This window comes from Polypterus senegalus, chromosome 13 (genome assembly GCF_016835505.1).
Source record: "Polypterus senegalus isolate Bchr_013 chromosome 13, ASM1683550v1, whole genome shotgun sequence".
Lineage (NCBI taxonomy): Eukaryota > Metazoa > Chordata > Cladistia > Polypteriformes > Polypteridae > Polypterus > Polypterus senegalus.
In genome coordinates, this window is record NC_053166.1 from 133,987,149 (window position 1) to 134,004,746 (window position 17,598).

At 41.3% G+C, this 17,598-nt stretch overlaps 1 protein-coding gene across 3 annotated transcripts in view; it reads left to right on the forward strand.

Moving 5' to 3' along the window:
- The window catches only part of sdk1a (sidekick cell adhesion molecule 1a), a 1,556,037-nt gene that overhangs the window by 28,103 nt on the left and 1,510,336 nt on the right, over positions 1 to 17,598 (forward strand). The gene's annotated exons all lie outside the window — the stretch shown is intronic.

Here is a 17,598-nt window from a genome sequence, read left to right on the forward strand (position 1 = left end):
TCTTTCCTTGTATCTCAGGTCCTGGAGTCAATCTAGTTACTCCTCTGTGGTCTTTTTTCTTTTGTTTTGTAATAAGGAGACCATAGTCCACAAGTTCATTAAATCATTTAAAAATAGCCTTCTTGAACAGAGCAAGTTATGTAGCCCAGCATCTTATTAGAAGGTTCATCCTCTACTGCTTGTGGACGGTGATGGGGACAATGCTATTCCTAAGGCTTTCTTGATTAGTATGCATTCAAATGTCAGACTTCTTATCATGTCAACGTAATCTGAAATAACACTGTCAAATCTATTCAGTCCAGCGCAGGGTTGTGAGGGACTACAGCTTGTACTGGGAGCACTGCGCAATCCATTCCATGCCCCACTCTAACCAAGACACCAACAAAGGTAGCCAGCATTTCTTTGGAGTTGCTGATAGAAAAGTAGACTTCTTGGAGGAAAACCTACATAGACATGGGGACGACGACCGGGCGTGAGACTCAGGCCCATATTGTATCTACGCATCATCTGAATTTGCTTTGTCTTTCTATCATGGCTTTTTCTCCGTGTTTGAACTTTGACCTTGTTTATCTAAATCTCACTGTGGCTGTATGGGCCTTGCTGTTCCCATTTTCCAAGTTATATCCTTTTGTTTGCCAAATATATATAATTTGTTATTTTGATATAGTTTGTTAATCCCCGAGGGGAAATTGTCTTTCTGCATGACCTTTGGGGGTCAGAGCACAGGGTCAGCCATTGTATAGCCCCCATCGAGTAATTTTCAGCAGTAATATCTCTATATTCATGTGTCTCTTTACACTCATAAGTCTAGATGTCTAATGATAGGAAATGAGCCTGCAAGTGGAGTGAAGGCCAAGCTTTTGTACATTCTCAAATGTCCTTAATCTACCTCAGGGTTGTGGAGGATAGTGGAGCCTAACTTAGCAGCACTCTGTGTAAGACAGGAAGCAACCCCGGACAGAACACTAGTCCATTGCAGGATACACCCATACACATGGGGACCAATTGAGGATTGCCATTGAACTTAACCTCACATCTTCAGACATGTGCAGATGAAAACCAGAGCATCTGCAGAAAAAGTTGAGATAAGACAACGAGGATGTGCCATCTTCACATTCAGGAATGCCACGCGAGAGTTTGAACCCAGAATGTGGAGTTCATGACGCATCAGTGCTAACCACTAATGGAGAGAGTAAAAATACGTTGGCTTAACAAAAGATGTGGTCACAATGCTCCATGGACCTGTGTGCTTTATGTTACTCATTGAGTACTGTATATACTCACGTTTAAGTTCTCCCGCGTATAAGTCAGGGCTTGGTTTTACAGTATCATTTCTGGTATTTTATAATGTCGGTTGTATAAGTCATTTATGGAAAACTCACACTATTGGTCCAAGAAATCAAGAAATTATGATATCCTAATGCTCACCTGAGATAGTAACCACGGGGCGCACTGCTTTTTTTTTCTATGTATTGTGCCTATGTGACCACACGGTAATACCCAAACTATTCCGAAGCGACGTTTGCACTGATTTGTGTTTTTTTATATCTCACACTCTCATACGCCTTTATCATAGGAGCATCACTTATCTACAATGGAGCGTTTGATCAGAAGAAAATATGAAGCTGGTTTTAAATTAAAAGTCGTTGAACTGGCGAAGGGCGGCACAGTGGTAGTGCTGCTGCCTCGCAGTAAGGAGGCCCGGGTCCTCCCTGCGTGGAGTTTGCATGTTCTCCCCGTGTCTGATGGGTTTCCTCCCACAGTCCAAAGACATGCAGGTTATGTGCATTGGCGGACCTGAATTGTCCCTAGTGTGTGCTTGGTGTGTGGGTGTGTGTGTGTTCTGCAGTGGGCTGGTGCCCTACCCGGGATTTGTTCTCTGTGCTGGCTGGGATTGGACAATGACTGAATGACTGAAGTGGCGAAAGAAATTGGTAACTGCGCTGCTGCAACAAAATTCAATGCGTCTGAGAAACTGGTGCGAGATTGGAGGAGGCAAGAAGATGTAAAAAAATAAAAATAATTGTAGTATTTTTGAATGCACTTATAAGTCAGGGTCTGATTTTATGATCGATAAGACAAAACTTATACGCAAATATCTACGGTAATTTGAAAAGCATGAATCTTAGGCACGATGTTGTGGCAGGACCAGAGCAGCTAGGATCACCAGGGATTCATCTCACCCCAGTAACTATCTGTTCAACCTCTCTGTTGTGGCTTTGGAATATTATGGCCAGAACAGAGAGGCTCAGGCAGAGCTTCTATCCATAGGCCGTAAGATTTCATAACCTGGACATACTACTGAAATTGTTTTCAAATGTCTGTTAACACAAACTGAATTCTATACCTCCTTGTTTCTCATTAAGTCAATTTAACAATCCGACTAGCACACTGCACCTTACAGTGCATAGATATTCTATTCTGTTACAATTACACACTGTTCAGACTTGTTGAACATTGTAATGCTTTGGATATATACTTTCCATCCATCAATCCATTATCCAACCCGCTACTGTATATCCTAAATACAGGGTCACGGGGGTCTGCTGGAGCCAATCCTAGCCAACACAGGGCACAAGGCAGGAAACACACTCTGGGCAGGGTGCCAGCCCACCGCAGGATATATACTTTTTTTCCCCTATATATTGTATCACCTTAGTTCTTTCCTTTTAAGTTTCTTTTTCATTTTAATTCCTTTGTTTTTAATTTTAGTTACATTTTTTTTTTAATCTATTTGTTAACTTATTGCACTGGCTCATGGGCCGATTCAGGGCACATTTCACAGCATGTTGTACTTGTATAACTGTGGATGTGACAAATGAAGAATCTTGAATCTTGATGGGATGTGAGCAGTTAACTTTCCTTGACGACCACAACTGCTTCCACTTGTACCCCTCATTTATTCACTTGTTACCTTTATCTAGTCAGCTCCCCGTTAATTGGTCTTTTCTCTGTTTTAGAAGGTGCTATATAACAATAAAGAATAGCTCTCACGGACCCGGCTTTGTGGATGCTGACCATTGTACGCCACAGATAAAGAGCACACTGTATTTTTATTCAGTTGCCTTGGGCACAATAAACCAAAAAAATGTGTTTCTTCGCCTCCTTTTTCCGTCTTGCCTTTGCTGAGATTATTTGATGGCTCGAGGGCCTGAATATTGTGAGGTTGCAAGTGGAATGCAGCGAGCCGTGAAATCTCGTGGTTTTTCATGCTATGCTGACAGTGGCGGTGGCACATAGCTTTGCATTTCTAATCACATGTTTACATTGTGAAAGTGGGTAATAATGCCTAACACGATTATTGTAACCTGAGAACTGAGACGTACGCTATAATCTTAAAGAGCGTGTGTGTTTTGCAATGGGGGAAGAAAAAGCCTTTGCTATGAGTAAATAGCTGAGGTTTGGGTCGACTGCTTTAAGTGTGGAGTTCAAGTTCAAGTTTATTGTCACATCTACACCACAGTAAAGCTCATACTGGCATAAGTGACTAATGCACAAAACGTCAAGACTCTCCAGCGCCATGAGCAGCAAGTAGCACTAGCCAGATGTGGACCACACTTTGAACCCTTTGACTCCTTCTTTTCCTCCTTCTAACAGTTATTAGTTCAAATGATAAGAGTAGTGGGTGATTATTGCAATAAATACATTAGAACTTAGGCACATTATATAATGTAACAAGCTGAGCTACCTGGTGCAGGCCAGGGTGGGAACACCAGCTACATTTTGGAACAAAGCGTACCCCATGATCATCCCCTCTGGAAATGTGAAAGCTGTTCAAAAGTTGGCAGAGATATGTTTAACATGCTGCACAACCAAACATTCAACTTTATATACTGGATTAAACATCTTATTCCAATAAAGTATGAGCCGTACCAGGATAGCACAATGCATGCAAAAGTGTAGCAATTCAGAAGAAGACTTAGATCTAAATGACGATAGTGCATATTCATTAGAAACTTGAAATGACCCTGCGTGGCCTTACCAAGAGACATCTTCATAATTATTAAATATAGACCTATTAATACTGTTAAAGGAATTGCAGCCAAGGGGGGAATTTAACTATTATAGTAGTTTAAGAAATCTAGAACTATTTTAACAGACAATAACAGAAACCACCCCCAACCACACAAAACAAACCTCTAATTTGGCTACTGATAAGAGAGCAGTCACACCGAGTCCCTATAACGGCATATTTCTATAGTTACGATGGAGCCCCAATTACATTTCTCCACACACTTCTGCTGAATCATTCATTGCCTAAAAGTCCCCAACGTTAGTGTGTCAAAGGAAGGGTGTGCAGCATTGTTCAAAACGGCCATCAGTGTTGTCTTTGTTCAGTCCTTCGCTACTATCTCCAGTAGGTCCCATAACTGAGCCTGCCTTCTTTATCCGCTTGTTGATTCGGTGGGCCTCTCTTGAGGTGATGTTTCTGGCTTAGCACACCACAGCATGCAAAGTCAAACTGGCCTCCACACAGTTATGGAATATATCAAGAATGTCACTACCCACATTCAAGGATCACAGTCTTTTTAGAAAAGAGATTCTGCTCTGCCCTTTCTTATTAAGCTCCTCTATGTTACTAGTGTCACACATGCGCATTAGAGGGTCACCTTCTGAGATAATCGATGGTAAGCAATACCCCTTCAAGACACAAGGGGGTGTGTTCACTGGTGGCTTTATCTCTTTTTCTGCCCAAGCTTAATGAGGACAACTGACTCCACCCCTTCCAGTCAGAGGACTATAAATCTGAGGCTCCACCTTTGGACACACCACGGGACGGAGGTCTACCCCAGACTGACTGCTCAGATAAGCATTGGTTTATTTAGAGGAGGCACTGCACCAACGAGCACTAGTCATTTTGTTCTGGGAACCCAGTTGGCACCCCAGTGTTTATTTGGACTCATTTTGTTCCTCGCTTGACCACGCTAGACAGGTCTGGCTTGCCACTGGTGTGGACACCCAAGTACGTATAGGCAATGCACTGCCTCCACATCTACTTCATGAGAAATGTTTAGATGTAGAAGCTCTTCGATGTAGCAAAAGTCAATAATCAGTTCCTTTGTTTAGCTGCTGTTGAGTTGCTGACAATTTTCTTTGCACCAAGAAACAAAGTTCACCCCCCGGACTCTTATAGTCTGTCTCATCCCCCTTGTCAGTACACCCCATAAGTGCAGAATCATCTGAGAATTTCTGCTGGTGACATGATCTGGTGTTATATTTACAGTCCAAGGTGACTGGGTGAACAATAACAGAGACAGGACTATTCCACGTGGTGAGACATGGACCATTGAGCCTCTCAAACTGTCATCTGCCAGACAAATAGTTCATTATCCTGGACACCACTGGCTGCATATCCCATATCACTCTGTGATGGATAAGCATCCTTACTCCATGTCATGTGGGAAGAAGATTGACCACACATTTCCAAAAGTGGGGTGGCAAAATAATTGTCAGTTTAACCTGCAATTGCTTCATCCTGAGTATGACATTAATCTGCATCCAGCCCTTCAAGCAGGTCCTCCAATTTACAGGGAAAACTTGGGGGTTGGTGGCAGGATTGGCATACCAGCCACTATAAAAAAAAGACAAAAAAAATGAAAAACCTTACAGTGTTCCAGTGTGGTGCTAAGGTGTCATCTGCTCTACTCGGGTCCCAATACAGGTAGTTCGTTGTGTGGTGGTTGCGGCAATGAGCTATCAGCGCATGCTCCCAACTTTATTTGCAAAGAAATATAATCATTATTTTGTATAGTGCCTTTCACAGTGAGTCAGTCAGTCATTTTCTAACCTGCTTTGTCTATAACAGGGTTGTGGGGAGTACCAGCATAGGGTGCAAGGCAGGAACAAACCCTGGACAGGGAGCCTTGGGACACACCCCAACAACACACTAGGACCGTTTGGTGCCACCAATCCACCTAACCTGCATGTCTTTGGACTGTGGGAGCAAACCCTTGGAGACACAGTTAGGACATGTAAACTCCACGCTGGGTGGGCCTGGGACACAAACCCTGGTCTCCTTACTGCAAGGCAGCCGCACTACCACTGGGCCACCGTGCCGCCCCTCACAGTGAGTGGGATCCTGAATTTACTTTGCGATGTGACAGTTTTTTCACCAGTTTAAGCTTAGGCTTGTAAAATAATTGTAAAGGTAAAAGGGTTAAAATAAGCATTATTTATTATTTTTTTGAATTGCATTTTATAATCTCCTAGTATCATTCTAACTGTACTGGAGTTTTTCTCTGGTTTTATTTGTTATATGTGTTCAGGTAATGCAAGCATAGAGTATATCAGGTCAGCAGATTTATGTTTTCCATTAAATAAAAGTCCTTTATTTTAATGCATCCTTATTTATCATGGAGCCAGAGAGTAGGACGTGTTGTATGTTGGTCAGACATGCAAGTAATCATTTTGCCATGTTTAATACATTTGATGACACCACTGCTACCAATGTGATTCTTCTTGAGGTGACTGAGTCTGCACAACACTTTTAACAAAACTATAAGGCGCACGCTTTTGAATGCCAGAGTGCTGCTTGAACCTGTGGCTAGGAAGTCCGTATTTACTGTTCTATCCTGCTAAGCCAAAGGAACTTTCCTCCACCTCATTGGAGTCTTTTGCAATGCAGATTTCTCTATCACCTCTGTTATTTTATACAAGATTGTGGCACAGTGCGTTCAGAGTCATAATATTTGTATGTCATAAATAAAACATTGGAAACTGAGGGGAGTATTGCACTTAATGTGACTCCGGCTCTCCAGGTCTTGGCTTGAAGAATATGGCCAGCCATCTGGACCAGAAGATGGGACTTTTTTGTTATTTTTTTTTTCTCAACTGCACCCCTTCTCTGTTTCACACTTTCATTCCACCCAGCGAAGAAACAGATTTGATTGATATGCTGTGCCGTTTGTCACACATTAACAGAGAAATTTGCACTGAATTTTGTAGTCCTGTTTAAGGAGATAATATTATACTTGCATCCAAATGAAGTAACATTAGCATTCTTAAGAATGTTTTGGATGCTTGACTTCCTTAAATCCTTTCTATTAATCACAGGACGTCCATGCCCCAGATATACTGTACATGTTGATTAGTACATGCAAGTAAGGATTTCACTGCACTCTGTACCTGTGACATTAATGACGCTGTTGACCTGGACTTGTCATGTTTCATGTTTGCTTTAGAACTGTATGATGTAACATGTAAAATTTATATAAATAAACCTGTAAGCTGTTCGGATGCCAATTTGTTTTTTTCTTTGTTCACCAATCATACATAAACAGATTAAATAATTTTCATGTATTCTTGCATGTGTATTGCAGTTGGTCCAACTTAAAATACAGACAATGTTCTCCATGTTCACAATATTAAAGTGATTCTCTTTTAAGGTAGGGCCAGGCCTTGTGGAGCTCCACAGTGGTCCTTGTTCTGGTCCACAAAGTGACACTAACTTTTGAGGACGTCCACTTTTTAAGCTATTCAGGCTGGATGGCACGGGGCATCTCAGTCTCAATTGGTAAGTCTCAGTCTTCTCATGACTTCAGAATTTTCTTCTTGGCAATGTGGTGGAAACAAAAGGAGACAAAATCGTTAGTGACAGCACCCCCTCTTGTCTTGGTGGGGAATCACATACCTCAGATGACCCTGGAGCTGATCCTCTGATGCACATCCATCCATCCATTATCTAGCCTGCTATATCCTAACACAAGGTCACCTGCGTGACTATATATATATATATATATATATATATATATATATATATATATATATATATATATATATATATATATATATATATATATATATATATATATATATATATATATATATATATATATATATATTGTGAACGCTGGCCCTGACACACACAGACGGACAACATAGTTCCACCCAACACACGTTTATTTGTACAATATTTACAAATTAGTGCAGTCACAAACCCCAGTGCTTCAAGCACCGATTCCCCCAATGTCCAGGCCACACAGTCTTGTGCCTCTCTTTCTCCTGGCCGCCTCCAGTCCTCACTCCAGCTCCGTCCTCTTCCACCCGACTTCCGCTAATGACTGGAGGGAGGCGCCCTTTATAGGAACTGGATGGGCTCCAGCTGCTTCCCGGCAATCTCCTGCGGACACACCCCCGTGTGGCGGAAGTGCCGGCTGCGCACCGGGATAATCAGGCACTGGGGCGCCGCCTGGCGGTGGCCACGAGTCCCTACAGGGCTGGGCTTCCAAGCCCTTTTATCCGAGGCCCCCAACATAACCAGGACAGATGCCCCCTCACGGTCTGGAGGAGGCACAGGCCCTCCTCTCGTCGTCCTGGGCGTGCCGGGGACCACAATATATATATATATATATATATATAAAATATATTTATATAGTGTGACAGATAGGGGGTGCTGTCGTCCCCTTGAGCCCTCAGACCAGACGCCAGACACCAGATAAAAGTCCAATAATAATATTCATTAGGCCAATACAGTGCACAAAGCACCCTCCACTCCACTATATTCATAAATCAATAACAATATACAATACTCAATAATCCTCCACTCTCCAAGACACGTTGCCACACTTCCTCCCAGTTCAGCTCATCCATCTGGGATCTCTCACAGTCCTTTATAGTCCATGACCTGGAAGTGCTTCTGAACCCTCAGTCTATGTAACTTCCTAGCACTTCCGGATCAGATCAAAACTCCTCTTCTTCATCCCGGAAGTACGTCATTTCCCCTGTCGCTGTGACTAAGACGTACTTCTGGGTTATAGGGCAAATACAAGTCTCTGATCCTCCTTGCAGCGTCCCCTGGTGGCCCCGACGTTATCCAGCAGGGCTGTGTATTAAAACTCCATAGTCCATGATGCCTTGCTGGAATTCAGGGCATCTCCACGTTGCAGTGAGGGCTCCAACTGGCGGCTTGGGGGTCTTGGCCGGGATAGTCCACGATAGATAGATAGATAGATAGATAGATATACTATATATATATATATACTGTATATATATATATATATATATATATATATATATACAGATATATATATATATACAGATATAGCTAGATATTTTTTGTATTCATAGTGTAAGAGTTCAAATTCTGGGCCTGATCACAATGCACATCTTCTCCCCGTGTTTATATGTGCTTTCTACAGGAACTCTTTCTCACTCCCACATCCAGGTTCAGTTAACTGTCCTCAGCGTGAGTGTGTGTGTGTGTGTGTGTGTATAACTGGAGTCTACAGAGGACAACCCAGGGTTATTTCCTGCACAATGCTATCAGGATAGGCTCCAGACCCTAAGAGGCTAAGGATCTGCGCTGGTATCTGGAAGGTTGCCGGTTCGAATCCCCGTTACTACTGAAGGAGATCCTACTCTGCTGGGCCCTTGAGCAAGGCCCCTAACCTGAAGTTTTTGCAGGGGAGCTGTACAATGGTGGACCCTGTGCTCTGACCCCAAGGGGTATGCGAAAACTAACAAATTCCTAATACAAGAAATTCTATAAAGCAAAATAAAGAACAAAAAAAAGAGACCCCACAAACACCTGAAATCAATGAAGCCACTTTGAAAATGTCACGTTCATTTCTTTCTGAAACGCCTTCTTCTAATGCAGAGATGAAAGGTGACATACAGTATTATAAATTTCACTGAATGGTTTATCAAAAAAAAATTGAACATATGTCAGCTATTTCATTAATATGAGAGCACTAAAAGATGGTTCAGTGACTTAGTCACACAGTGGGCTGGAGGTGAGGCACAGTGGCCAAACCATTTATGCCATACTGCTTAAAATAAAAGAAAGTATGATTATGATGTTCACCTATTCAGTGTATTACTTAATCCAAGGGTCTCTGTAAAATTTGGGTCCATTTTTTTTCCTAAAGCACTTTCAAATGGTACTTGCATGAAAGGTGCTATATAAAATGAATCGTTGTCAGCACGTCTTTCTTTATATTTGGTTGTTTGGTGCATTGCTCTATCCATTTGTCTTTATGACATTGCAGTGCATTTCTTCTAAAGCATATTCAGCTTGTGCTTGCATGAAAGACGTCATATGCTTCATGCACAGACTTTCTGTAATCCTCTGCCTGTTTCACATGTCCTTATGCCAAATGTTGCTTGAAAGACGCTATATAAAATAAAGCATGTGTGGTACACTGACTGCATGCCTTCCTGTATTTACTGCCATGTTGTCTACGGCTTCATCCAGTTGTCTCGTCCTCGTGGCGGTGCATTTCTTTTTAAATAACTTTGGAACAGAAATTGCATGAAAGTTGCTGTGTAAAGTGACTTATATGTACTGTAGTGCATGTCTTCCTGCATATTCAGTCATTCAGTGTAATCCTCGCCTGTTTAACGTTAGATCTCATTTCTTTCTAAAGCACTTTCAACAGGTACTTGCATTTAAGGTGCCACATTAAATAAAGCCTGGCAGAACTGATGTAGTGCCAGCAAGTCTACCTGTGTATTACTCTGTCACTTTCACATTGTGTGGAAGAGAATTAGTGTGAAAGGTGCTATATAAAATGAATGACATAAAGTCGGCTGTCTGCAAGTCTTTCTGTACCCAGTTGTCTTTTTAATATTTCTTTTGATTGAACATTCAGGTGGTGACTTAATGAAAGGCACCATAGAAAATAATGCATGATTGGCTTCATTGTCTGCTAGTTTTTATGTACTGTACATTCTGTTTGTTTCTTTATCACTTTCCTTGTTATGTCTCTCTAGGATGCATGAAAGGTGCTATATAAAATAAATCATAAATAGTGTACTGTGTGCATGTCTTTATTTATATTCAGCCATTCAGTGTACTTCTGCATCCACATGTCTGCTTAAAAAGGTTTTCATTTCTTTCTTAATCTCTTTGTGGTGTCGCTTACACGAAAGGTGTTACCTTATATAATTGACAAGAGGCTTTAGCCAAAGTGATCTGCAAAGACAGAAAGAAAATGATGCTTGCATAAACTGTTAAGACTATAATATTTTTGTCACCTTTTAATCATATTAAGTTTGGTTCCTAAATCTCTTTCTGCATGCTTCTGCATCAATGGTGCTTGTGTACAGTGTGAGCGACTGTGAGGGTGTGTGTGTGTAAGAATGCCCTGCTGTGGACTCGTGCCCAAGTGGCTTTGATTCTTATTTGTGCACCTAAGATTGAACTAGTTGGGTTTTTTACCTGGATGGATGATTATAAGTTGGAAGCATGCACTGATGGTGTGCTGCCGCACCCACCGTACGATGAACCGCCTGGATTGGGACCCGAGTGCAACACCACACTGGAACAATGGGAGGCTTTCTTTATGGTGGCTGGAGTGCCAATCCTGCGATCAACCCTCATGTTTTCCTTGTAAATTGGAGGACCTGCTTGCAGGGCTCTAAATGATTATAATGATGGCCTAAATTGTCCTTCAGTTTACTGGCCTGGCTATGGGTCCATTTAACATTAGGCTTAATTTGTGTACCGTTATGGTTATTAACGTGCATGGTTCTATAAAAATACTACTAAAAGGTTTAATAGATGTCAAAATGTCAGTATTTACGTTTAGACATAATGATATGTGTTTTATACCTTTGGCCTGCTTACCTATTTTTTTCCTATTCTTTTTATTGTTAACCGAGGAAGGTGCAGTATAAAGCAAACACGGTTTTTGCTTTTTGGAAATTCCTTTCTATGACACATTGGCCATGTCTGAAGTCAATGATTTGTGCATACAAGGTATTTTATAAGAATGAAATGTATCAGTATGCCCACTGTGGCAGACGGCCAGGGATCTTACCCCACAAGGATGCCTGGAACTTGAAAGGACCGGGAGAAGGGCAATATATTCCCTTGGATGCAAGATGACAGCCTCTCTGGATTCCATCAGGGCCACGGATACAGTGCTGGGAAGTTCATCCCTGTGGGGGTCCGGGGCTGCCATCAGGGGGCACCTGGATGGTTGATGAGCCATGGATTGCAGCACTTCTGCCACACCAGGAAGTGCTGCCGGAACAGGAACCAGATATGCCCGGCGTGCTTCCGGGTGCAAGGACAGCACTTCTGCCACACCAGGAAGTGCTGCTGGTAGATCATCAGGGAGCACCTGGAGCACATCCGGGTGTGCCGCAAAAAGGGGCCTCCTCACTGCATTCGAGGAGCCGGAGTTGGGTGGAAGAGGACGGAGCTTGCGAGGAGTGGAGTAGAGTGGGAAAGAGAGTAAGAAGTCTAAAGGACTGTGAGCTGCTGTTGTGCTATGGAGTGTTGTCTGTGAATAAAGGTGTGTGTTTTTGGACATCTACAACAACAACAACAACATTTATTTATATAACACATTTTAATCAAACAGTAGCTCAAAGTGCTTTACATAATAAAGAATAGAAAAATAAAAGACACAATAAAAAACAAAATAAATCAACATTAATTAACATCGAATAAGAGTAAGGTCCAATGGCCAGGGGGGACAGAAAAAAAAAAAAAACTCCAGACGGCTGGAGAAAAAATAAAATCTGTAGGGATTCCAGACCATGAGACCGCCCAGTCCCCTCTGGGCATTCTACCTAACATAAATGAAACAGTCCTCTTTGGATTTAGGGTTCTCACGGAAGGACTTGATGATGATGGTCACGTAGACTTCTGCCTTTTAATCAATCCATCATTGTTTGAGCATCATGAAGCTTTGAGGAGGTGGAGGTGGTGCAGGCCACCACCACAAAGAAACCAGAAAAAGAAACAGAAAAGAGAGTAGGGGTCAGTACGGATTTTAGAGCCACCATGAATAGTTATTATGAGGAATTGAACATAGAGTATCAGGATTAAGTTAAATTGAAGTTATGAGAAGGCCATGTTAAAGTAATGTGTTTTCAGCAGTGTTTTAAAGTGCTTCACTGTATCAGCCTGGCAAATTCCTATTGGCAGGCTATTCCAGATTTTAGGTGCATAACAGCAGAAGGCCGCCTCACCACTTCTTTTAAGTTTTGTTCTTGGAATTCTAAGGAGACACTCATTTGAGGATCTGAGGTTACGATTTGGAATATAAGGTGTCAGACATTCCGATATATAAGAGGGCGAGATTATTTAAGGCTTTATAAACCATAAGCAGAATTTTAAAGTCAATCCTGAATGACACAGGTAACCAGTGTAGTGACATCAAAACTGGAGAAATGTGTTCAGATTTTCTTTTCCTAGTTAGGATTCTAGCAGCTGCATTCTGCACTCGTTGCAAGTGATTTATGTCTTTTTTGGGTAGTCCTGAGAGGAGTGCGTTACAGTAATCTAGTCTACTGAAAACAAATGTGTGAACTAATTTCTCAGCATCTTTCAGTGATATAAGAGGTCTAACTTTACTTATGTTTCTTAAGTGAAAAGTTAAGCTGTCCTAGTGATCTGATTAATATGCGATTTAAAATTCAGATTACAGTCAACAATCACCCCTAAGCTTTTACCTCCGTCTTGACTTTTAATCCTAATGTATCCAGTTTATTTCTAATAGCCTCATTGTATCCATTATTGCTAATCACTAAGATTTCAGTTTTCTCTTTATTTAACTTGAGAAAGTTACTATTCATCCATTCTGAGATACAAGTCAGACATTGTGTTAGTGAATCGAGAGAGTCGGAGTCATCAGGTGCTATTGATAAGTACAGCTGTGTGTCATCAGCATAGCTGTGGTAGCTCACGTTGTGCCCTGAGATAATCTGACCTAACGGAAGCATGTAGATTGAGAATAACAGCAGACCCAGGATAGAGCCTTGTGGAACACCATATCGGATATCATGTGTCTTTGAATTGTAATTACCACAACTAACAAAATATTTTCTCCCTGTCAGGTAGGATTCAAACCAATTTAAGACACTGCCAGAGAGGCCCACCCATTGACTAAGGCGATTTCTAAGAATATTGTGATCAATGGTGTCAAATGCAGCACTCAGATCTAAGAGGATGAGAACAGATAAATGGCCTCTGTCTGCATTTACCCGCAAGTCATTTACTACTTTAACGAGTGCAGTTTCTGTGCTGTGATTTGTTCTAAAACCCGACTGAAATTTATCAAGAATAGCATGTTTATTGAGGTGGTCATTTAACTGCATAATGGCTGCCTTCTCCAGAACTTTACTTAAGAAAGGCAGGTTAGAGATGGGTCTAAAATTTTCAAGAGCCGAGGGGTCGAGATTATGTTTCTTAAGAAGGGGTTTAACTACAGCAGTCTTAAGACAGTCTGGGAAGACCCCCGTATCTAATGACGAATTTACTATGTCCAGAACAATATCAATTAGCACGCCTGATACTTCTTTGTCTGTGTGTCTCAGTGTCTGTCTGTGTCCGGGCATCTTTCACACCACATTAGTGTTGAACCTAATAATTCTCCCAACTTTCCATGTTATACAGCATTACTTAATGTGTGGATTTAGGGGCCAGAATTTTCAAGGTGATGCAGCCCTGAGTGGGGTTTTTTTTTTCCAGTGATACAGACTGCCCCTCCTAGAAAGTGTTAGGAAGGACCACAGTTTATGACCTGGCCACCCTTAAGATTTAAAGTTTGTACAAATAGATGAACAAACACAGGCCTGGTCCGCAATAGAAATAAAATCCTGCAGTACTTCTTTATGTTCCCTGCTCTGCGCCCCAACAAATACAAGTTATCAGCAATAAACTAATAACCCAATTGTGCTTCACTCACTCAGAATATGGAACCAATGTAGAAAGCATTTTAAGATGGAGAATCTTTGATCTGTGGCACCTCTGCAAGAGAACCACCTCTTTCAACCTTCGCAAACATATGCAGTTTTTAATATCTGGAAAAAAATTGGGATTAACTTACATAAGAGATCTTTATATAGGCAACGTCTTTGTATCCTATGAACAATTACAATCCAAATTTAACATTCCAGCTACACATTTCTTTCACTATCTTCAAATTAGGAACTTTGTTAAACAGAACCTGCCCGATTTTCCTCATCTTGCACCCTCATCCACGCTGGAAAAAATATTGCTCAATTTCAAGGACTCAGACACCATCTCTGCAATATATAAAAATATTTTACAGTCCTTCCCTTTCAAAGATCTAAGAGGACACTGGGAAAAAGATCTCTCAATTAATATATCAGAAAAGGAGTGGAAAGTAGCAATGCAGAGATTTCACTTGAGCTCCATATGCACAAAGCATACAATTATACAACTTAAAATTATATATCGAGCACATCAGTCTCGCTTAAAACTCTCCAAAATGTTTCCAGGGCATGATCCAACCTGCGAACGCTGCAACCAAGTCCCAGCCTCACTGGGTCACATGTTCTGGTCCTGCACCAAATTAACATTATTCTGGACCGAAATGTTTAAATACCTTTCAGACAGCCTTGGTCTCACAATCCCTCCTAACCCATTAACAGCTGTGTTTGGGGTTCTTCCAGAGGGCTTAAAGTGGAGAAGGACAAACAAATTGTGATTGCATTCACTACACTTTTGGCACGCAGACTTATTTTGCTGAACTGGAAGAACCTTAACTCTCCTCTTTTAAGTCAGTGGGAAACCAATATTTTATATTATTTGAAACTGGAAAAAATCAAATACTCAGTTAGAAGATCTGTTCAGGTTTTTTTCAAAACATGGCAGGATCTAATCAGTATTATTTTAGAATAAGCTCTTAAAGCACAGAGGAAGCAATTATTTCTGTATTTCTTTTTCTTTTCCATTCATCTCTATTGGCTTATCAAACTCATCAATTTAGGTGTGTTTACAAGCCTTAAGTTTTACTCCGTTGGCCTTGCTCTCTCTCAGGGGTGGGGGTCGACTTGTTTTTAATTCTACTTTTTGTAAAAATGGATTGATTTGTATGGAATGATTGCAATAAAATTAATAAAATTAAAAAAAAAAAAGATTTAAAGTTTGATACTTCCATGAATGAATCACTTGATCTGGTTGTGTACCTGTAGGACAAAATTGTAATATGATATTTACTGTGAAATATGCTTTATGTAGGTGGGAAATTATTTCGCAGGATAAAAACACAAGCATATACTGAATTTTCCCCAGAGATATCTATCTATCTATCTATCTATCTATCTATCTATCTATCTATAATCATCATATAGTGCCTTTTCATATCTATCTATCTATCTATCTATCTATCTATAATCATCATATAGTGCCTTTTCATATCTATCTATCTATCGGTCGGTCGGTCGGTCGTTACAGAATAGCAAAGGGCAGCACAGCACTGCCCATGCCCACTCCCTCTTTGGATGAACTCCATCAATTCAGTGACAAAAACAAACCTAAATACAACAGCCCCTCTAGCCCGCTATGCTGGCATCAGGTTGCACAGATCCCAAGCGTGATGGAGGTGATCTGGCTGCCTCATTTTGCAGTCACAAGTACTGTGGCCACATGTAGAGCAGATTCACAGCAGCTTGGGCAATGGCAGATGCCAGGCACACTCTTTACAGAAGGGAATCGGATTATTATTATTTTTTTTTTTCTGGACTTAGCTCCCCCACACCTCTTTCTGGTTCACACTGTTCCTAACCTCTTAATCACTGGCTAACTCAATAAAAGAGACATTTTTCCTGAAGTAAGACAAAGTCTGATTGTTGTAATTGTAGGCTGGCAAAGGGGGTTTGGGATGAAGGTGTGCTGCACTCTCAGAATTATAAAAAAAAAAAAAAATTCTGTGTTTTGGGAGAGTGGGCAATTGCTTGCCTCAGAATGAAAAGAGTGCGCCTGAGAACATTTGATGCACGACTCATATAAAAATCTTTTGGAATTATGCTCCTTATGCAAGAGAACAGAATTTGTTACTTTTAGTGTTCTCCTCTTGTGTAAAAAGAGGCCATTCCTGCTGTGGTGAGGATGCGGAGAGGGGTTTTATAAAAAATGCTGTGCAAAGACTATGCAGCTCTGTAGGACAATGTGATGGTGGACCTAATTCCCAGTGCCGCAGGTGATTTACAGAAATGCTAGTCAAGTGTGGTGTTTGGGGGTGGCAAATGGGGCGACCGCCCCAGGCCCTGCACTTAAGGCGTCCCCGCTTTTGAGGTCTGCGTATCCCATTCAAGTAGATTTGTAGATGGCTCTGGGAATCACACAACCCTGTAAAGAAACATATAGTGACATTAAAGAACCAGCATTTTTAACATGTGCCTTTCTCGCACTGTTTTCCTTCTAGTCATTGACCATGATGGCCTCGAGTTGGACAATGTAAGTGTAGAAAACAGAATGTATTAATAGAAAAATGGAAATGATTATGTAAGTCTTTCTCTGCCGCCACTGCAGCACAGACAATACACACCTTTGCAGGTAAAGGAAACACACAATATAAAGATACAAATCTGAAGAGGAATGCCTGCACTTGATAACAAAAGTCTTTCTAATGCCGTGTGCCTCTTTTCATCGTGTAGCATTAATTTACCTTTCCACTGGTTTGCTGAACTCCCCCGTCTGATGTCAGTTTCTGTCCCATGGCTCTTGATTTGGATGTATTGCAGATAAACGCGGATCGGTGCTTTACAATCGAGCCGCAGCTCCAAGGCCGCCCATAGATGTGGTTTGTAGGCACTGCCATCGCTAAAAACTTTATGAAGCCTTTTTGAACTCGTCCTGAGTGAGTTACCTTGCGTCTGTATTGTAACGACGGACGATGC